At 37.1% G+C, this 24384-nt stretch overlaps 1 pseudogene; it reads right to left on the reverse strand.

Annotated features, from left to right (window-relative positions):
• Nucleotides 1-1581: 1581 nt before the first annotated feature.
• On the reverse strand, nucleotides 1582-21739 carry LOC123323636 (annotated as a pseudogene).
• Nucleotides 21740-24384: the final 2645 nt, after the last annotated feature.

The raw sequence follows: 24384 nt of genomic DNA on the forward strand, positions 1-24384 counted from the left end.
TGAGTGTGAATAAATTGTTAGTGTCTTTTAGATTATTGTAGGATTATTTTCATGGCTTATCAATAGCCCATAGGGAGACATTGTTATAAAGTAACTCAATTTTTTCAATGGTTTGGCTTATACTTGGACCTGCCCATAAGCCTGATGTTTAGCTGACATTGTCACAGAGTAACTGTTTCTACAAAGCCTTCCTTTAATTGTATCATGGAATACACAAGCCTGACTCTCCTAATATCTTCAGGAGACACTTTACTTTGGGGGTACATTTGGTTTTTCAGATCACTTTGTTCATGTGTTCTGTGTGGTAGGTCCTTAAAATTTATATTTATTAAAATTTTTTTAAACTAGTGTTTCAGGGCGCCTGGGTGGCTCAGTTGGTTAAGCGACTGCCTTCAGCTCAGGTCATGATCCTGGAGTCCCTGAATCGAGTCCCGCATCGGGCTCCCTGCTCGGCAGGGAGCCTGCTTCTCCCTCTGACCCTCCCTCCTCTCATGTGCTCTCTGTCTCTCTCATTCTCTCTGTCTCAAATAAATAAATAAAATCTTTAAAAAAAAAAAAATAAATAAACTAGTGTTTCATGGTTGCAATAGTTAGGCTACTGCCACAAGCCTTAAGAGATAATTAGCTGCAGCAATTCAAAGGTATGAATGTTTCTTTCTATGTAGAAAGACAAAGCTCATTGATTATTCAACATATTAGCAAATTCTCAATTTTTTTCAAGGCATTTAACCTTATAGAAAGGTACAGAGCCACCTCCTGGTGGTTCAAACATGTAAATGCATCTATGAAATGTCAAATTTTTGTGCCATTGTTTTGTAATGACTCATGAAGTTACCATCACCTTCCCCCAGTTTTTGTAAACAAGGATACATTTTTGATTATCTAATTATTATGTATATTCATTTATTAATCAGGATTTCTCTGGATATATAAATCAGTATTTCTCTTTCTCTCTGTGTCTGTGTTTAAAAAAATCACCAAAAAATTAGGGAGATTTCACAACAGAGAAAGGTTAGAAGATCTCTGGCTTGATGTATCACCATAGTTTGTTTCCTAGATATAACTTTTTTTTCAAGGATCCTTCCAAAGGGTTTATAAGTAGAAAATGTATTATGGTGAAAAATCTCTTTGGAAAACTTGGAATAATAAGGAAAAATTAAAAAAAAAAAGTATTGGTGAGCTCAGGAGAAATGATAAGGAATTCTATAAGGTTTTCCTGAACTCTTTAAGAGATTAAAAACTGTCTCACTTAAGGGGATCTTCTTGACAAAGACATTCTAAAAATCATGGATTATTTTCAAAATTTGCATTACACCTCTTTTATACTCCAACTTGCATGATGTAAAGAACTGAGTGTCTTGGCTGTATTCTTCCTGCCAGGTTAAATTGACCCACTACTTTACAAATTTATAAGGATTTAAATTCCTTTTAAATTGGCTATGGGTTATTGCTTGATAGAAGTGATTCTAAAATAAATAATGTCATTTAATCTCACTTTATTGTACTACATTCACTGAATATTTAAATTCTCATACATGTATTGCCTCCTTACTGATATCAATATTTAACTTTTACAGTGAATTAGAGGCCGGTTTTTGAAGTGATCCAGTTTCGGTAATAAACCACATTTGTGTAGACTCCAGGTTTGTTCTTTTGACCACAGTTATCTCCCCAGCTCACAATTCCAATGAGATACCAGGTACCTTTAAGATCCTTTACAACTAAAGGTCCCCCAGAATCACCCTGAAAATAAAAGAAAGAAAATTAGCTAAATATAAAGCTTATTACTTAAAATATTCTGATGAACCACATATTTTATTATTCTATAGCATATGTATTGATTACCAATTATAGAATAATTAATTGAAACATAGATTTCAAAAGTTATAAGAGCTTTAAATTTCAATTTCCACATTTTAATTTTTTCAGCTTTATAGACATATAATTGACAAATAAAATTGTGTATATTTAAAGTGTACAAACATGATATTTAACATACATATACTTCGTGAAATGATTACAACAATCAGTTAATTAACACATCTATCACCTCAAACAGTTACTCTGTGTGTGTGTGTGTGTGTGTGTGTGTGTGTGTTAAGAATGACTAAGGTCTACTGGCAAATTTCAAGTACACAAACAGAAAGTCTAGCTGGTGTTGATTTTTTTCTGACTCCAAGCAGGGTGCTTGGACCTCAGTTTTATTGGACAGACTAAACCCCTCACCATGAGCGTCAGTTATAATCACTGTATTCCTGTCTTGGACCCTGTCCCTGAGTCACTTTCTCGATATTCTCCCCAAGTTTTCTACGGCTAGAGCTTTGTCTTACCACTCACTTGCGCAGTCATGGAGCAGGAATCTTACCTCTGTTCCCCAATTCAGTAAAATCTCTTTATGACCACCTCCTTCCTGAGGCATATCACTAACCTCACCATTTGCCTAGATTCCCATGTGCTGTCTGCAAATGGACTCCTGTCACTACTTTCCCCTTGTCCATCATGGCTTGGACCTCTCTGTGCATTCTCTGAATTCTAGCTGCCTCCCTCCACATTCTCAGCAACTGACGCTGGATATGTACCAGATTCCGCTCTTGCCCAGCCTATAGGCTACAAAACTCCCTGCTCTTTTCTGACAGAAGTTTACGTGTGTAATTTGTGAGACTCTGGGAAGAGTTTTCTGTCACCCAATATCAAAACAATTTTGATATTTCACCATGTAGTCACCTTCTTGGAGTTTTCAAGAATCTCATGTTATAAAGCAAGTACGTCCAGGAAGAAATACACTTTCTACCTTTGTCAGAAAACATACATGCAGGATAGCTATTGGACAGCAGAGGAAGGCACTGGAAAGGGCACCAGGTAGTCCCAACATGGTCTGATCCACCTTCTCACCTAGTGTAACGGCCTCTCCTCCTCCTTATGCCGAGACCCAACAGATTACTTGGGATTCCCTCAAATATGAATTATAATTTCACACCTTCATAATTTTTGCTATGCTCTTTCTATATATAGAAAAATAATACTGTTCTCTTATTCTATAACTGGGTAAGAGCCATTTATCCTCAGGTCTCATATCCTTCAGTATGATCTCTCTGATACTTGCTGCAAAAATGTTCCCTTCATGCTAAAAATATTTGTTATCCCTTATATCATTTAAAAATCTCATCATAGTTCATTGCTCATGATTATTTACTTTCTAGATGAGAGCACTTTAAGAAAAGGACTCTGCTTTATGAAACTTTGGATTTCTGGTATTAAGAAAATTTAATTTGTTGGTTTGTTTGATAGCATCAAAGAAACTCTGTTTATAACATTTTGCTTAATAAAACACCTAAAAATGTTTGTGTTGTGAAATCTGCATTTAGAAATTATTGAACTGACAAGATATCTGTATTGGTACTAACATAAAGAACATAGAATATTTCTTGAAAGAGATAAAAATGTTTTGGGTTAATGATATTAAAATAATCCCTCTCCACCTACCCTGCAGGCATCATATATTCCTTCCAGATATCCAGCACAAAACATTCCAGATTTTATATCATGGCCATATACATGTGGTTGCTTGCACACATCATCACTTATGATTTTCAGTTTGGCTTCTTGAAGATTATTTTGAGATTCCCCTTCAGGGAAAACAAAGTCAGTTTAGTGTTTACAATCAACATCCTTAGCTAGAATGAAGTGAGTGGAATTTTTTTCCCAATCTAATCTATTTCATACTAAAATTGTCAATACAGAATGAGGTTAATGTAAGCAATTTCTAGAGAATAAATTCCCCTTTAAAATCTGGCACATTTAAATGATAATTATTATCCTTATCACATTTTATAAATACCTATACTAGGAAGAAAAACATTTCCCAGAGTTAAGTAAACTCTCTTGCTGTTGTTATATGTATGTACCTACACCAGATTTTATGATCCAGAGTGTATCTAAGTATGCCCCAAAATATTCAAAAACAAAATCATTTTTATTTATTAGAAGTTTAAGTTATTGTATCAAGTTAAATCATTTTAGAGAGGGCCATGGAAGCTTTGTTATCAGAGACTATCTCTACACACTATTCTTATTCTTGATCCCTTTTAAGTTAACCTCTGTAGTTCTGAAGCAGATTTTGCTGCAACTGGACATTGTAGCTGAGCAATGGGAAAACTTGTAAGGTGACTGAGGAAGATGAAAATGAGTAGTGGAGCAAACCAAGGGGAGGAGGAGATGAAAAGAGTCAAGGGAGGCTCACAAAGATGGGGCATGGAGGGAGGGAGTCTTGGAGTGAAGGTGGGCATGAGGATGACAGCACACCTGATGAACACCTGGCATTGCATAGAGAAGAGCACATAAGACTCTAGTGTTGCTGAGGGAACATTGCTTCTCTCATGTCTTCCTTGAAGCCCAACCTTTTGGAACTGCCTCTCCCTTATTCCATGTGATTCTGACCAGCCTGTCTATCACACACCTGCCTTTCTCGGTATAGACACAGGAATGAGTGTTTGAGTTAGCCAGTCAATCCAAGTACCCCTGGACACAAACAGGACAAAAAGAGACCTTTTCAGGGATTAACATAGATTCTGGCAAAGAGGACAGGTTCTTCCCTCTGCAGCTACTAGGGGAAGATGATGTAAACCCTGATGTTGTTGGTCACCTTTGACACTATGTGGAGATAGAATCCCTCCATATGAAGGCAACCTCAGGGAAAACAGAGCCAGAAATGGGAAGATTCAGAGATTCAGAATCAAATGACATCATACTCCACACTCCTGAATCCAGCTATGTCTGAAACCAGACTCTTCTCATCTTTCTTGACTTCTAAATTACAAGGAACAAATTTGCCATTTTATTATTATTTTTGCTTCAGTAAGAGTTGAGTTTCTGTCACTTACAAAATAAGAGCTCTAACTAATCCAACCAAGCTGTGTGGAAATGGCTGGCAGGATAATATTGATGGAGATTAAATCACACTGTCCTAAATTGGACATAGTGCTCTGTGGTCCTTTTTGAAATACCTACCACCATAGAAGAGTGCTCCAAATCCTGTGATATAGACAGTGGAATTTGGTTGGAAGGATGCAGAGGCTTCTGGCAGACAAACCCGGTGGATGTCATCAGTAAAGGTGACCCTGGGAGAGAACTGCCCGACAGCAATGTCGTTTTCTCTTGCTGGGGAGTGCTATCTTTCATGGACAATAATTATTCTGACATTTCAGTAGTGGAGGGTTGATTGTTGTCCCAAAGCTAACAGTCCATTGACGTGGATTTGCATTACTGGAAAAGGTTAGAAATGAACAGAATATATAAACTGCACTATAATAATTGCATAAAGCCTAATAAAAAACTCCATATTAAAAATATTTGGCTGTAATGATAGTTTCCTTTGACCTTTAAATATAGTCTATTGCTATTTTGAAAGATAAACTGTGTACAAACAGTATCTTAGAGCTGAAATCCAAAAAAGAATTATTGAATTCTAGAACTGTAAAGTGTATAAACTATCATTCATTTATCTCTTCAACAAATATTTATTGAAATTCTATATGGTGAGTCTTATTTGAAGTGTTGGGGTTAAATTTATGAACCAGACAGAAAAAGTGCCTGCTGCTGGCTGTATTCAATTCCAGTGAAGGAAAAAGAGCAAAACAAATTAACAGATAAATAAATCCAAGCAGTAATAATGGTTATGAATAAAATAAAATAGAGCAATTGAATAGAGTATGGGGTGGGTGGGTAGGTAGATAATTCTCTTTTGAGAATATGGTGTTTAGACTGAGACATGATTGATGAGGAGCCAGCTGTGAGAAGATAGGTAGACAAGTTTCCAGACCAACTTCCCAAGGTCTTACTACAGTTCGAGACACAAGGGAAGAGCGGTGGGGCATGAAGCTGACGAGGTAGGCAGGAACCAGATTTTAGAGTGTCTTATAGGTCATGAATGTGTTTAGATTTTGTTCAAGTGATATGGGAATTCCTTGGATAATTTTAAGCCATGAGTAATGTAGTCTCACGTACATTTAAAAAAATCAGGTAGGTTCTTTCCGGAGAATAGATTCCTGGAGGGCAAGAATTAACAAGGTAAAAGTTGTCAGAAGTCTTGTGAAAGATGACCAACTGTGGGTGACTTCCAGCTTGTGGGTGACTTCTAGTTTGTGGGCTTGAGCAACTGGTGGATCATGGTACGTATAGAGATTGGAAAGGTCATCTAATAATAAAAGATCCTCTGGTAAAGCCTTTGTTTTATACTTGAAAATAAAGTCTAGATGGGTTAAACTATTTGCCTAGTATCATGTCTGCTTGCCTGTCTTTGCTCTTCTCTTTATTGGACATGGTTTCCCATCAAAATCTATTTGTTAGTAGCAAGATTAGTGTTCTTAACTAAGTAATTGAACTAACATCATCCATGAGGGATAAGCAGAGACAGATATTGCTCACATAGGTACTTGTTTCTCAACCTAATTATTTCTTAATAGGTAGCTTTAGTCAGAGAAAGAAGCATATAAACATATAACGGGGTTTACGTCCAGTTTGACAGCTGTAATTGTGTTAGGATTATTATTTTCTTCTCTAAGGCAACTTAAAATTTAAAAATGAAATTGTGTTTTTATACACAATTTTGATGTGCAAAAATACTCAAATGAGAAAAACTAAATAAAAACTGGTTTGTGGGGGCACCTGGGTGGCTCAGTCAGTTAAGTGTCTGGCTCCTGATTTGGGCTCAGGTCATGATCTCAGAGTTGTGAGATTGAGCCCCATGTTGGGCTCTGTGCTAAGCATGGAGCCTGCTTAAGATTCTCTCTCTCCTTCTTCCTCTGCCCCTCCCTGCTCACGCTCCCTTTCTCTCTTAAAAAAAAAAAAAATTGGTTTGTGAACATAAGTGTTCATATAGTATAAATATATTGACATTTTTGTTTATAAATCAGTCTTTTTTGAGTTTTATTGATGTAAATTTGCTCCTTCAACTTAATCATGCCTAGATAAACTTAACATAAATCAAGTATTTTGGACTTGGGAATGCAAAGGACAGACCTTGAATTGTATTTATTCAACTGAAAGTAACATTCTAGAGCTTTCAAACAACACCTCATACTATTTAATACAGCTTGTATTTGCTATATTTGTAGATAACAAACCCAAAAAAAACACCTGATATGAGAGATACTAAGTGAAGATTACAGATAAACTTTCTAAATTTTTAATCTAGGCCCAAATTTAAAAAAGGTGCAATTTAGTGGTGATAAGTATAAAACAGTAATTTAGATCCTCAACTAAAATGTAAAAAATCAAAGTGTGACTCCTGGTCTGGAAACCATCCCTGTAAAAAGGATCTGGGAATTTTGTTGATTATTAGCTTGAAAATCAATCACATGAAAAGAGTTCTTAAAGTGTTAATTTCATATAAGACTGCAATGATATCAAATAATCCCAGAGTAGGGAAGGCCATAAAAAGTTATTTGGTCCTCTCACTGATCCAGTGCTTGAAAGATAGGACTTTGCATGAGGCAGACATATATGCTTATGTTCAGTTCCACCATCCCCTAACATTGTGACCTGGGGCAAGGTACTTAACTTTTCTTTTTTTTTTTTTTTAATTTATTTATTTTAGAGAGAGAGAGAAAATGTACGTGAGCAGGGAGAGGGTCACAGGGAGAGAGGGAGAGAGAGAAGCTTAAGTGCTGGGCAGGGAGCCTGATGCCAGGGCTCGATCTCACAACCCTGAGATCATGACCTGAGCCCAAATCAAGAGTCAGATGCTTGACTAACTAAGCCACCCAGGCACCCCAACTTAACTTTTCTTATTTCCCTCAGCATAAAAGGGCTTATCAAGCAGGCATTTACTTAATGAGGTGAGTGTAAGAATTATATAAAACAAATCTTAAGCATCTAACCAAAAATTTGTAGCACACCAGAGCTTAATAAATGGTAATAGTTGCTGTTGCAAGAACACACTCTCAAGTAGCAGTTGTCTTCACTTGAACCCTTCTGCAGGTGGGGACCTCTCCTTCCCCTAGTCTCTTTCTTCACCTTGGAATCCCTTGCATGTTTGAACAGCGCTAACTGTTGACAAGTTCTTCCTTGATGCCCTAATTCTCTTCCCCAGGAAAGCATCTCAGACATAGGTTTTGAAAGGCAAGGCTGTATGGTTATACTATCACTTTTTTTTTTTTTTATCACCCAACACTCTATACTCTAAGAGTATTTCATTTTGTCAAGTTTTCTTTTAAGTGTGTTGTCCAGGACAGGATTCACTATCCCAGTCAGAATTTGACCAACAAAGAGTCTAATATCTCCTTTATTTGAAATCTGCATTTATTTTAATTCACTTTAAATCACAGAGTAGTTTTGTGAACAACTGACTTCATAGTGGGTTATTTTCTGACAAGAATTTCTAAGCAATTTTCACAGGTTAAAGCACAAATATGCTTTCGGTACTGATATACTTCAACTTTTTTGGACACATTTAGAGCTTTACGTTTATACCTACTAAAATTAATCATTTAGTTCTTGCTTATTACTCTAACATAATTAAAGTCCTTTTGAAATTTCTGTTTTTCTTACCCAAACATTGGTTATCCTTTCCAGCATCTGTCATCAGCTACTTTGTTGATTATAACTTCCACATCATCTGCCAAGCCTAGAAAATACACTGTCTAGGACAGGGTGCAGGATTAAGGTCTTTGGTGGGCCATAAAAAACATCCTCAGCATTTTAATAGCAATTCTTAATCATGATCCTTTAGATAGAATTGTTTAGTTACCAAGCTACCTATTATTGTCACATTCAATTTATAGTGTTTTATGTTTTCAGAAGCCCTCCCATTTTACTTTGTCATTATGACATTGGTCATATTACCTATTTTGAAAAGTGTATTTAGTTCTTGGAAGAATATTTCAAGGAGTCACTGACAAAATCAAGAACATGTAGAGGAGAAGAACCAAGGTTGTAGGACATCTGAAGTTGATGCTATGAAATAAAGTAGTGATATTTATTTTCACATATGGTTTGGAGATTCTCACCCATTTTGTATTGTTTGGCCTGAAAAAGAGAAAATAAGGGACTAGTTCTCTCCATGGTTCTATGGGGAAAAAAATAAATTTGATCCTCGCTGCTCCAGATGAAAGAACAAATTTCAGTGGGTGGAAGTTATTAGGTTGCAGATTTGGTATTCAGTGTTATAAAGATATTTGCAAAAGTAAAACCATCTACCGCAAAATTGGCAAACTTTGGAGATAGTAAGCTCTCCATTACTCATGCCAAACTAGGCACCTGCATAAGGGATTTCCGTGGGTTCTAACATATTGACCTATTGAGCTCTGATGTCTTTCAAACTTTAAGAATCTGTCTCTATACAGATTTAGACTCAGGTAGGCAGAATTTACTATGGTATCATAAGTCAGAATTTTATTTGCAAATATCTTCTCCCATTTGGTGGGCTGTCTTTTGTTTTATTTTGTTAATGGTTTCCTTCACCATGCAAAAGCTTTTTATTTTAATAGTAGTGTCCCAAAATAGTAGTGTAGTTTTGGTGTAGTTTAATTTTGCTTTTGTTTCCCTTACCCAAGGAGATATGTCTAGAAAATGTTTCTACAGCTAATGTCAAAGAGATTGCTGCCTATATTTTCTTCTAGGAATTTTATAGTTTCAGGTCTCACATTTAGATCTTTAATCCATTTGAGTTTATTTTTGTGTATGGTGTAAGATAGTGGTCCAGTTTCATTCTTTTGCATGTAGCTGTCAGGTTTTCCCAACACCGTTTGTTGAAGAGACTGTGTTTTCCCATTGTATATTCTTGCCTCCTTTGTTGTAGATTAATTGACCATATAATGGTGGGTTTATTTCTGGGAACTTTATTCTGCTCTATTGATCTATGTGTCTATTTTTTGTGCCAATATCATATTGTTTTGATTACAACTTTGTAGTATATCTTGAAATCTGGGATTGTGATTCCTCCAGCCCTATTCTTTCTCAAGATTGCTTTGGCTATATGGGGTCTTTTGCACAGTGAAGGAAATCATCAATGAAACAAAAAGGACACCTACTGAGTGGGAGAATGTATTTGCAAATGATATATCTGATAAGGAGTTAATATTCAAAATATAAAAAGAACTTATACAACTCAACACCAAAAAACCCCCCCCAAGTGCTCCACTTGAAAAATGGGCAGAGGGCCCAAATAGACATTTTTCCAAAGAAGACATACAGATGGCCAACAGACACATGAAAAGATGCTCAACATCACTGGTCATCAGAGAAATGCAAATCAAAGCCAAATGAGACATCACCTTAAACCTATCAGAATGGCTAAAATTAAAAAGATAAGAAACAGGTGTTGGCCCCAGGATGTGGAGAAAGGGGAACCCCCCCTTACACTGTTGGTGGGAATAGCAAGCTGGTACAGCCACTCTGGAAAACAGTATGGAGGTTCCTCAAAAAGTTGAAAATAGAACTATGACCTAGCAACCACACTACTAGGTATTTACCCAAAGAACACAAAAATACTAATTCAAATGGATACATGCACCCCAATGTTTATAGCAGTATTATCTACAATAGCCAAATTATGAAAACAGCCCAAATATCCAACTGATTAATGGATAAAGAAGATATGGTATATATATGCAATGGGTTATTACTCAGCCATAAAAAGGAATGAAGTCTTAACCATTTGCATTGACATTGAGTGAGAGTATTATGCTAAATGAAGGAAATCAGAGAAAGACAAATACTATATGATTTCACTCATATGTGGAATTTAAGAAACAAAACAAATGAGCATAGGGGAACAAAGAGAGAGAGGCAAACCAATAAACAGACTCTTAACTATAGAGAATAGACTGATGGTTACCAGAGGGGAGGTGGATGGAGGGATGGGTTAAATAGGTGGTGAGGATTAAGGAGTACAGTTGTTATGATGAGCACTGGGTGTTGTATGTAAGTGTTGAAGCACTAAATTGTACAATTGAAACCAATTTTACACTGTATGTTAACTAAGTGGAATTTAAATAAAAACTTAAAAAAAGAAACTAAAACTAAAAGGTTATATGCACCCCTATGTTTTATTGCATCATTACTTACAATAGCCCACATATGGATGCAACTTAAGTATCCACTGATAAATGAGTAGATAAAGAAGATGTGAGGTGTATACATACACATGTGTACACACACACACACACACACACAGAGGAATATTACACAGCCATAGAAAAGGATGAGATCATGCTATTTGTAACAGCATGCTATTTGTAATATCTAGAAGGTATTATGCTAATAATAAATAATTCAGACTGAGAAAGACAAATACCGTATTATTTCACTCATATGTGGAATCAAAAAAAAAAAAGGAATAAACAAGTAGAATCAGATCTATAAATACAGAGAACATACTGGTAGTTGCCAGAGGAGAAGGGGATTGAGGGATGAGAAAAATATGGAATGAATAACTCGGAGGAATAAAAGGCCCAGCGTGGGAAATAATAGTCAATGATGCTATAATAGTGTTGTGTGGTGGTAGATGGCAGCTACACTTGTGATGAGCACCGCAGAACATATAGATAAGCTAAATCAACATGTTATACACCTGAAACTAATGTAACATTTGTGTCAACTATACTCCAACACCCCTCCCCAAAACCTGTGAGGCCATGACCAATGAGTGCTGGATAATGACTACTACCCCCACTAATTTTGCAAAGAAGTATGCAGCTATAACATTATATTAGAAAAAAACCAGAAAGAAAATTTTCTCATTTACCTCAGTAATATTTGGGGGCATTGGTTATTACTCAGAACATAATAAAACTTAGTTTTTTAACAATGGTGGAGGCCAACTTACAGTCAGTAACTTACTTCGTAAAGCAGTGTGCTGCAGTGATGAGCCACGTATTACTGACCAAGGTGGCCCCACACTGATGTATGTTATTACGCTGAAGGGAAGCTTGCCAAGGCCAGGCAGCCTTGGCTGCGATGTCTCCAGACATTATTCTGTTGACTATTAATGGAACAACTCATTTACCACAACCTGAAGAGAAAAGATCATTAAGTTATAAGAAATGTCTCTATAGTCTTTGATTCAGAGTACCTAATAGAGAACTGTAATGTAGTACTGACATTTATCATTATACAAACATGTACAATATTAATATCTATCCTCTGTGTTTCCTGATATGTTGATGTTTTGCTCATCCCTGTATTGATAGATGTGGATATATATTGTCTACTAAAGCTATGTTAAACTACAAAGGGTTGACATATCACAAAGTATGTGTCCTGAGGATTTATGGTATCCATTGTCTAGATGTCCTGGGAGCTCCTACTAAGACTATTGCTTCCCAGTTTCAGATGATCCAGTGTGTTACTTTGACATGAAGTCTTCACCAGAAGAACTCCCCAGACAAGTAATTGTCCATTTGTTGGAACTCCTTCTCCCATATATTTTCCTGCATGACTAGTTCCTAAGGTGTGCATGGGTTAATGTATAATGACCAGTTTCTCACACTGCAGGATGGAGAGTTCCATGTTTCCACATAAACATCCCATTCACTATTGGTGGGAATAAATATGTACTGTATTATGTGCATCAGATTAGAGATTACTTTGCTGCTTAGGGTTCCTAAGAACTAAGCCTGTTCCAAACATGGTGCTAAAGTGCTTGCTTCGGCAGCACATATACCAAACATGGTGCTAATAAAGAAAATATGGTAGATTCAATTCTTGTTCCAACTAATTGGGTATCAAAAAAGAAAACTCATTTTACTGATATTGACTACACTGCATTGTGGCCAGTCATTTTAGAAATCTCCCTCACTCTGCCATTACTCTAGTCTAGACTACCATTTTTCTCATCTGGAGGACTGCAACAGCTTTAGTTCATCACCCTGCTTCTGGTCCTGCTCTCCTAATCTATTCTCCATACTGAAAACTGACTGATCTTTCTTGTATGTGTAAACTCTTTAGGGACTTCCCATTGTCCTCCAAATAAAGTCAGAATGTTTCAGCATGGTTCTGGTCCTTGATCACTATTAATCATACCCATTTCCCATGTTCACCAACCCCCATTCAATGTTCCTGTTACACTGACATTTTTCAGTTACAAGAAATGACCATGTTCTTGCTTTTCTGAAGACATTTTTACATACTACTGCCCCTGCTCAGGGCACGCATTCCACTTGTCACTTGACTTCTCTCTCTCCTGTCTCAGGGATCGCTTTCTGACCCTACAAGACCAGGTTAAGCTGACTCTGTGACTGACTGCACTTTCTATGTTGTAACATTTATCACACCATTTTAACATTTCTTGATTTATTTATGTCTTCCCCTACCTTCAAGCTCTTCATTTTAGAGAAGGGATCGTGTCTTATTCATAGTGGTATTCACTTCCTGGCACTTGGTAGATGTGAAAAAGATACTCATTGAATGAATGAATAAATGAATAGAAATATATAGGGTGTTTGCAAGAGAGAGAGGCAAATGCATGAATACCTTTGCTCAAATTTATCACCACTTTGATAAAATCTTTCAAAATTTAGGCCACAGTGATATGAAGTGAGTGGGCGGAGCTGCTGTCAACGATGAAAATGAATGTATTAAGCAAATTTTATAGCTCAGTCACAGACAATAGGGTCTGTTTCCTTCCCATTTATCGCTTTCTTGTGATTTTATTTCTCAGCAGAAAGAACATTTCATAGCATTTTTAAAAAAATTAGAAAAGCAAGCTCATTTATTCCAAGACAGAAATACATAATTTCTTCAAATTGCCCCCAAATTCCCACCATGTAAAATGTTTTTCTTGAACAAGATGAAAAAGATCAGTCTCAGAGTTAGAAAAATGTATGTCCATGTGTTGTCCAATTGTTACTCTCTTCCAAAGAAAATGTGTGACATGGATGGGAAATTATGAGCTAACTTGAAGATATTGTCCTTTCTCATGTGGAAATTGAACTTGTTTTTATGAGCTAACTAGACTTACATGCTTGGACAGTTAGCTTCCCTGTTGATGAGCTCATTGCTGAAAAACAAAATAGAATATAGAAGGATAAGTGATATTCTCTTAATTGGTCTTTCAGAGTATATTGACTATATATGGACTCTAGACAGTTGAGCATATAATCAGGAGAATGGCAACCCAATAAACAAGATATGTATATAATTTTTATAGAGATTCATAAGCAACCTCTAATTAGGTGGATAAATGCTCAAGCAGTAGGTGATTAAGGCACAAATAGTAGATGACTAAAACCCACAAATAGTTTGTATTAAAGCAGAACAGTGGTTTCCTAATGGTGCAGGATATAGCCTCTTTGGATTTCACTTCAGGAGATAGAGAAAATGGGGAAAGAGGAAGCCACTAGATGGGGTCTCCAGGCTCAAACCCAGCCTCAGTCAGAGCAGCTCTGCTTTTATCTCTTCTATTTAAGAATTCACATAAGCCTTTCTTTAGTTAAAGGGTTTGGGAATGAAAAAAATCTTTGAAACCTCCCACATAAACTATATTTAAAATATTTCTAAAACAGTTACTAAATTATCAAAATTATTTTTTCTGAAGAATAAACTATTGTGTATTCTTATCCAACATCTGCTAAATATTGGTAAAGACCAATTATTGGACAGAATCTAAAATTAAATTCCCTCAATTTCCAACAAAGTTAGGAATCTGACAAAGGACACATGAGCATTTCAACTCAAATTTGTGGAAAGCTATTTGAAAACTGATGATTTTCAAGATAAAAAGGTTTACTGAGCAGTATGAGGATAAACTGTTTTACTTATTTCAACCAGTGCCGTGGTTCTCAGAATCATACTCTGTCTTTAATTTTACATTGTGCAAAATAAGAATGTTTCTTTCTACTCACCTTCTATAGATCCCACTTGGCAAACTAGTAATGACGAATTCTGTGAAGTGGGAAATTTGAAAATATCCGAATCAAGAATACCCTTACATGCATGCCCAAGTCATTATATGCTGAAGAATCAATTGCTCAGGACAGATTCTCAGTATTTACTCTATGGAAGAACTCAATTTTCTGTCAAATGTAGTTTTAAAGTAGGGAAATTTCTTGTTTCATTTTTTTAAAAACTAATTTAATATGCCCCATAATAGTAATGAATTAAAATGGAAAATAGTATAATGTTAGAATTCTTCCTTAAAACTTCATCTTAGTTTGAGCAAGATGCAAATTGCCCCTTTCCAGGAAGGATACCAGGTTGCTTGAAATCGTTGTGAGTGTAGTTGGATTTTTGAGAATTGAGTTTTTAGGGAGAATGATTACACTTAGAGTTAAAATACCCCCACGCAAGTAACTAGCTGTTGATATCTGATTTTTACCAAATAATTTTATTTTTCATGTGTATGAGTGAAATAAACATTAACACCTTAGTCATGAAAATGACCCTCCAATATGCTTCTGAGTTGAGAGTAATCGAGTTGGTAGTATTCAGGGGAATACTACATGCTACAAGTAGCATAAGGGGAACGGGAGCACACATGAACCAAATGTAGGCAGTGAGCTGATCTTTCACAACCATAGTGTTTGTAATGCAAAGAAGCTGATTTTAGCTTTGCTTTGACATGTTGCCTCCCATGAAGGATCCATGCCACACAGTTTTTGTTTTTCAAAAGAAACCCCAGAAAACAAACAAAAAACCAAAACCGACCCACAGATTCTTGACAAATAACAGATAATCTTGGGCTGCAGGGTTATTTCTAGACTTGGTCTAGAATTTTGACAATTTTCTAGTCATTGGGAGCAGCCCAGATTGAGTGTTCCTGGAGAGCTGTGATTTTGCCTGTTAAGAATGACCTCACTGATATGAGGAATTCTTAATCTCAGGAAACAAACTGAGGGTTGCTGGAGTGGTGGGGGGTGGGAAGGATGGGGAGGCTCGGTGATAGACACTGCGGAGGGTATGTGGTATGGTGAGGGCTGTGAATTGTGCAACACTGTTGAATCACAGATCTGTACCTCTAAAACAAATAATACATTATATGTTTAAAAAAAAAAAGGAAGAAGATAGCAGGAGGGGAAGAATGAAGGGGGGCGCAAATCGGAGGGGGAGATGAACCATGAGAGACAATGGACTCTGAAAAACAAACTGAGGGTTCTAGAGGGCAGGGGGGTGGGGGGATGGGTTAGCCTGGTGGTGGGTATTAAAGAGGGCACGAACTGCATGGAACACTGGGTGTTATATGCAAACAATGAATCATGGAACACTACATCAAAAACTAATGATGTAATGTATGGTGATTAACATAACATAATAATAATAAAAAAGAATTGTCTTGAGGATTCTGCTGAGCTTTTCACTAAATGGGTTTTCCTAAGTGTTAGTAAACACTGCTCTTTTTACATTTGGAAATTTCAAGGTTCGCTAGCGGCCTCAGAATCTGTGAGGTCCAGCCCTAGGATCTTTCCAGCGCACCTCTCCGCGAGGCTCCTACAGAGCCAGACTCTTCCCTCCGCTGGCCCGACCTGTCCCTTCTCATTTCAGGGAAACCCTTTTATCCAGCTTTTTCTACTACCAATCACTCGCATTATGCTTTCAGGTTTCCAAAGCACGTGTAGAACTTAGGGGCTTTCTAAATGGTAATGGCCTATGTATGTTTCACCTTTTCTATTTTCTTGTATATCCTCATGTTATTTCTATGATTACAGGAAGAATCATTGCAGTTTTATGGATGAGAGAATGGAGGTAAAGTCATGGGCCAATTACTTGGGTGGTCTTGAAGTGACTCTGTGGGGTTAGAATTAGGTAACTTTCTTTCTTTTTTTTTTTTTTTTTTTAAGATTTTATTTATTTGACAGAGAGAGAGACAGCGAGAGCAGGAACACAAGCAGGGGGAGTGGGAGAGGGAGAAGCAGGCTTCCCGCCAAGCAGGGAGCCCAATGCGGGGCTCGATCCCAGGACCCCGGGACCATGACCTGAGCCGAAGGCAGACACTTAACGACTGAGCCACGCAGGCGCCCAGAATTAGGTAACTTTCAAACCAGGTTCTCCATCAGCACCCTGCCTTTTAAGCTACTAGTCATTAAAATATGCTATAGCACACAAGCTGATCCTGTAAAAAACAAAAAGTCCAGGCAACTGATAACCATTTCATGCTTCATTGCTGGTTTCAAATAGCTCAGGCTTTAAAATTCCTGGCAAATTAACTGGTTATTGGAAATCACACACAACACATCATATAATTTATCAGAATTGCCACTATTTCACAACCTCGATTCATTTGTTTCCTCACCTAACAAGGTGGATTAAGCCCTTGACAGGTTTTCCCTCCTGGGTTGGGAGACGTCTCCAGCCTCATTCCCGGAGTAGCTGACTTCACCAGCAAACTCTTGCCCATCCCATTCTCTCAGATTTTCACTTCCTGGTCAGGTTTCCTCTTGAAGAATCAGCCAGACCCTTACAAGGGTAGGGCATCCTGTTTCACCTCTGATATTAATCACTCACTCTGAGACTCTTTTAAGTCTGGTGTCCATTGGAATTTGTAGGAGAAATCTGCACTTACGTGCCAGAAGTAGGTGCTGCGGAAGCAGCTTAATGCACAAGGGTAAACAGGTTTCTGTCTAGCTGGACTCCGCAGAGCCTTTAATATGCTAATATAAGAGATGAATATCATAGACAGAATTTCTAAGATGTGTTTGACCACAGAACATTTTTCATATAGAGCCTCTCAAGAAATTAGAGATCTAGATTTGAATCTTACATCCTTTTATTTATTAGCATCCTTAACTTTTTGTCTTTTATATTTATAAAGGTGAATTTGCCTACTTCCTAAGAATATAGAAATTAGATGCTGCATGTGAAGGGCATAGAAAAGGGCCTTGATAAAGATTGACTTGCCTTTTTAGAGCAATGATAATGGTATAATGGTTCCAGAGATTTTTTTCTAGCTCAGTGATTTTTAAAACATCACTTATAAGGTGGCTGTAGTGGCTCCAAAGTTGGTTTACTATCTTCCCAAATGCCCACAGGAGAAAAAGTGAAGAGAAACTTCACTATATACAGACACACACATATTTTTTAAAGGCAACAAATGAATTTATGTTTTAGGAAGGTCCCACCCCAAAAAATAGTTGTTGCTAAATGCTTGGTATTTTCACTAGCTTAGTCATGGAGGCAGTGGCTGGGTCAGATTAATTCTCGTTAGTGGTAAGGTTTGCCTTTATTTAAGGATGAGTGTCAGTCAGTACCTACAGGAAAAACCACTTGACAACTAACTTCAGACATGCTTTCATCAGAGAAACATAAAACCTTGAAATGTCACTTTTTTAACTAGAAAAACTTTTCCCATCTAAATTCTAGCTGTTATTTGGAATGGAAGTAATGGCAAGTAAGTTTAAGATTAGACATAAAATGGACCTAATAGAAAACTTCATATCTGATAGAAAGGTGTACTGACTTACCATTAACTTGAACTGAAGAGGAATTTATGGGTAAGGCTCTTGTGTTCCTTATCTTCTGATTTAAGATGCTAAGGATTTTCTCCTTTATTAAGGCCCTTTGCTCAGTAGAGGGGAACTGGAACACCATAATGATATCTGCCTTCACACCATCTTCCTCTGGACTACAACATACAAGAGAAAGGTGTTTATTCAAAGTATACATCGGGTCTTATACTCCTTCCTGGATTTAATGCCCCTGAATTTTGCCTTAATTGCTAAAAGTGTTGAGGACTAATCTTCTTACATTGACATTCATCTGTATGTCACTGTCTGACCCAATATCATTTCCTATGTTCCCTCTTCAAGTTTCCATCATGTTTTGAGTAAATTTTCCCCATTAATTTGAAGGCTTATTATAGCAGTTGGGTAAGACTCAGATATCAAAAAAATTTCATCCAAATTGTAAAGTCTGAGGATCAGAAGAAACCTTAGTCGTCTCTTTGGCCAATGTCTCATGTATCTGATACCTACATCACCTCTAAGCATCCATGGCCCTCTAGCCCCATGCAGTAATTAAAATGATGGGACATTTACTTCCCTCCAGAGCCTGTTTCTCTTTGGTCAGCTCTAATTTTAAGATAATTCTTCATTTTGAGTTGAAATATGTCACTTTATATCTTCCATTATGTTAGGCTTAGGTCTACCAGGTGGGACATATATATAAAACATCAGGTTCCTCTCCCACATAAAATATTTGAAGACAGTGACATTCTTGGTTCCTGAGTCTTCTCCACATTAAACATGTCCAGTTCCTTGAATTTTTTTTCATATAAGCAAGTTCAAGACCCTCTACCTGTAGTATTCAGTTTTTCCTTTTAAATTAGGAAAACCAAACAATTAAAGGCCTTTAAAAAAAAATTGAACTCTATGTATTGATCTGCCATGTCTCTTATTTTTACACTTCAAAAGACCCAAGCTCTGAAAAACACTACAGGCCTAATTCTCCTGAATCCTTTGACTAAAAACAGGAAATATTGATTCTGAAACATTTTATATATCGTGGTCCATTTAGGCTCTAGAATGTGAAGATACAAATAATCAGAATTTTATGTCAAATTGGCAAATGTATGACCAAGTAATTTTCCCTCTTGAAACAGAAGGAAAACATTGTTTATGAGGTGGAATTTCTCTGGATCCACACAAAAGCTTACATTGTTATAATGACTATAAATTCAAAGGAGTTCACAAGACTATGATAATATTTCTAGAATGTTATGGCAAATCAGAATTTGAAAAGAAAGGATATAAAATCCAGAGAAGTTCAGAAATATGTGCTTTTTATCTCCTAAACATTGTAGAATTTATCCAATTTATATTATAAAATCTTTCTGGAGGTCACTAGCTATTTAGTAAAGTGTAAGGAACTTGGAGTAAGTCTTCCAATAAGGCATTAGTCTGTTGGTGAGAAAAGTTATTATTATTTCCTTTATATAAATCTGTCTGAACATACTCATTTTTTAAGAGGATGAGTCCTATGGGCCCATAGGTTTGCACCCATTATGTATTTATGTTTTGCTATGTGCTTTCCAAATAACATAGTTGAAACCTCTGAGAAATTTCTGCAATTGATATGAGCCTTCCCCCTCTACCATAACAAGCAGAAAATTCGTTAAAACAGGAACATCTTTTTTTGGGGCCTGCCTCCCGGGACTTCATTACAGGTAAAACTTATGATCCCATTCTGTAGTCAGCTTTGCCTTCTTATTTTTGAACTGATACGTCTGTCAAGACTACTTGGTGGGTTTTCCCAAGGCCACGGGTTCTGGTAGTCCTGGGCCTTACAATCAATTGATGGTTTTTTTTCTTAACCTTTTTTTTTAAAGGTTTTTATTTATTTGACAGAGAGATAGAGAGAGAGCACAAGTAGGCAGAGTGGCAGGCAGAGGGAGAGGGAAAAGCAGGCTCTCCACCAAGCAGGGAGCCCCACGCAGGGCTCTATCCCAGGACCCTGGAACCATGACCCGAGCCGAAGGCAGTCGCCTAACCAACTGAGCCACCCAGGCACCCCAGTTGTTGGGGTTTGAATCCTTGTTCTTCACTTAACTTCCCTGCGTCTTGGTTTTTGCATTTAGAAAATGGTGGTCAACCCTGTATCTCCAGATTGCTGTAGAGATACTCTTCATGAGAAAACTTAGGCAAGAGCCAAGCTCATAGAGGCAACAGCATATGAGAGTTCCCATCTCCTTTGCTCTATGTCCCTCCAGGCTGGGAGTCCACCTTTGCCCAAACATACATACGTCAGTCTGACTACTTGGTTCTTGATATAATGCTTGTTCAAGGCTGAATCTATAAATATCTCATCCACCTGTTATTAAAACAAGAGAAAAATTCTGTGTTAATAAGATATTTTATAATAAGAATATCCTTCTGATTAAATGCTAAAGCAATAGAAAGGAGTTTTAAAATGAATAATATTATTTAAACCAATGGTTCTCAGCTCTCACAGTGAAACAATCACTGGCAGTTTTTTTTTTTTTTTTTAAATTATAGATACTGGAGCCCCTCAGAGTTTTGGTTATAATTGATTAGGAGGGAACCAGGAACCTAGGCGTTCATGTTTTTAAAAACCTCCCCAGGTGATTCTAATGTGCAGACATAGGTAATTTGAAGTATCTTCCTAAAATTCTATAGAAGGTGAAGCCAAAAGACACAGAGCCAAGAGGTGACACGGAGAGAGGTTTTGAGAGATGGTGAGCAAAACCTTGGTTGAGTACTGGGTTTGAAGCCTATCCTGCTGCTCATAAACTGGGCAATGTTGGAAGTTCCTGAACCAATCTGAGCCTCAGTTTCCCAGCCTATAAAAAAAAAGATACTGATATGCTACTCAGAGGGTATAAAGATTAAACACACATAAGATGTTGGGTATATTTTGGTAGTGAACTGTACCCCCCATCCCGGCATTTCAGGTCTCAGATTTCTCTGCAGGTCTTTGGCTGTTAGTACAGAGAACCAGTGTTGGGGATTTGGGAGAGAGCCAATGATTATTTAAATTGTTGATTGTGGGCCCTAGGGTAAATCAGAGAGGAAGAAAGAGTAAGATGGCATTGCAGATTTAGATCAAAGTTGTATTGCTCAGTTTATATCACCAAGGAAGGAGAAGATAAGCTACTGCTTTGGGTTCTTTGGCACAGAATTTTAATTGCCTGATCCATCATCATGTGGCTGTGGCTTATCACACCTGGATTTTGGCTTGCAGTATCTCTTAGTGACCACTTGGTGGCAACAGTGTCATCTAAACTAAACGTTGAGCATTGCATTTCACATTTGATCGTAGATGAACCAAATGTGCAAAAACCATGTCCTAAATCCTTAAGGAAGGGGCAAGAAAACCAACTCATTTTGAAAAATGCAAAAACATAAAAATAAATGAAAGGCTATATCAGAGATCAAGGAACAAGTCATGGCTTCCTTAGCACTACCAGGCATTCACAAGTGCTTAATTGGGACACAAAATATTCTTGATCTCATTTAACCCTTACAATAACTGGTATGGAATAAAAATTATCTTGATTTGTATTTTATTTGAAGAGGAAACTGTCACTTGGAGGCAGTAGGTAAATTTCCCTGCCAGCCATTATGTGGATCATAAACTGGGACTTAAATTTAGTTCTTCTGTTTGCAGGGCCATCTCTTCTCATTAACCACACAGCCTCCTTGTTAAAGGTGATGTACGTTTTACTTCAAGTTCTTTCACAGAACACGAAACAATAAGTTATAAAATAAACAGTTGGTTGACTTAAAGTATAGAACTAGTCAAGATATAATTGGTCATATACTTGTAAACTTGAAGATCAAAGGCAGTATTTAGAAAGTAGAAAAATTGCTAGTATCCAAAATATACACACTTATTTGTATTTACATAAGAGCTTAAATGGGTTGAGGAGGTGTGGAGTTTATAAGCTAGAAATGGAACTGTTTTGGAAGGTGTGTTTTTGCAGGAGTGACATTGTAATGACTTCTCTTTTGTTACACACAGCTAGTCTTACTACTCAGTATCTGGGGGAAATCCAAAAGGAAAGAAATGGCAAAAAAAAACAAAACAAAAAACCCAGGCCAACCTAACAGGAAGAAAAGTGCCAAATATTAAAGGGAAGAAAACAGTTGAGTATTTATAGAAGTTTGGTTTGTAATTATTCTCTGAAATTCCACCCACAATTGTTCCCTTGGCTGTCTGTAACTTGTTGGTGAAGGTATTAGATTAAGTTTTTGACTTTAGATGACATCATTCTAAAGTCACATGGCTGCTGAGAAAAATATCTGTACCCAGTATCAATCCGGTCTTTGAATGGTTCAGGTGTCTGGGAAGAATATCGTTAAGAATCTAGGTATAAGTGACTTCAGTAATCATAGAAATAAAGTTTTCTTCTTTCTAATACAAATCTCAAGACTCTGCCCCTATTAAGCCTCTTTGATTAGCCTGGGATGAGGCCCAGGATCTCCAGGTGATCAGGTAGCCTGAGGAAAACACTGAGAAATGCTGCAGCACAGAGACTGGCTGAAAGGGTTTCTACAATAAAGGAATTTTCAGCAGGGGGAATCAGAGAAAACAGGAACCTAAACTCTTGCTGAATGGATTTTATGTATGAACTAGCTTTCTAGAGACCCTAAAATAATGATTAATCATTAATCATGATTACTCTTTCCTAGAAGATGAAGGCTTACTTCATAAGAAACATTCTGCTGATACTTTGGCATTTTAAATTTGTAGAAGTTTTAGAAGAACACTTTTTTCTAAACTGTGTGCCAGTTTGTTATAAATGTATTATTTACACAAACTAATAGAGATACTGATTTGTAAATCTAGCCCACCTCCCATTCTGGGGCATTTGCCGAGTTTACTAGTTGTAATTACAACTAACATTAAACACAGACCCCACCCCTTTCAGGGTAGTACCTCTTTATGTTTGATGATTTTGAAATGCTGGAAGCTGCACTAAGATTAAGTTCTAAAAGGGCAATTGAAGGTTAGTTGAGTGTTTAATAAAAGAGTTAGGGAGAGGCTGTTAACTCCAACAAACAGACACGCCCAACCATTCAGCTCTCATTCCTGAACAAAATGTGTTCACACATGTCACCCGCCTTTCACCGTCAGAGGCTTCCCAACTTGGCTTCTCTCTCAGCAATCTTTAGTATTTACGTAGGAGGTGTTTCAGGCCTGAGACTGCAAACTTCAGATAGATATGCCACCAAAGATCGGCCAATGGAATATAAAAACAGTTTCTTCCAATGTCACACCAGATGAGCCCTGAGAATTAAAGGACCCACAAACATGCCATGAAGAAGACTTCAGATCCTGTTGCTTTCTCCTAATTATAATAAGAGTAGCACACAAAGAACAGTATGAGATACTTTAAAAAAAACAACAACACACGTTTAGCCTTAAATAAGACTTAATTGAAATTAAGGGCTGACCTCAAGGTAAAAATAGAGAATAAAGCACAATTCATTTTTGCCTCTGGTCACAGAGTCAGATATTCAAGGGCTTCACCGTCTGTTGCCCATCTTCCATCCCATCCAGTCTTCAACACCACCTGTACCTGTCAGGCTTGACCCTTATTTCCTGTGTACTTACCCTTTACAGGCTATTCCTTGAATCTGTAACACCCTCCCCCATTCTGCTGGCTCTGCTTTTCTGAACCACAACTCTCCTTCAAGGTCTATTTCAGATAGTACCTTCTTTGTGGTTATTCCTTGAACCTCAGAGTAATCTTTCCTCTTTCTGTCTTAATTTTTCTTATCCCTCCTATACCTTTTACTTCCTCCTTAATATAGTTATTTATGCAAGTATATTATCTCCTTTACTAACTACATTGTACACCCTTTAGGTATAAGTATTGATTTTTTCATGCTCTACATGTAGGAATACAGCATGTTTTTGTTGAATGAATGAATGAAAGAAAGCGAACATTTATCAGAAAGTCTTGCATTTACCAGGAAAGTTGCAAGAGTTTTT

Source organism: Neomonachus schauinslandi, unplaced genomic scaffold (assembly GCF_002201575.2).
Source record: "Neomonachus schauinslandi unplaced genomic scaffold, ASM220157v2 HiC_scaffold_122, whole genome shotgun sequence".
NCBI lineage: Eukaryota > Metazoa > Chordata > Mammalia > Carnivora > Phocidae > Neomonachus > Neomonachus schauinslandi.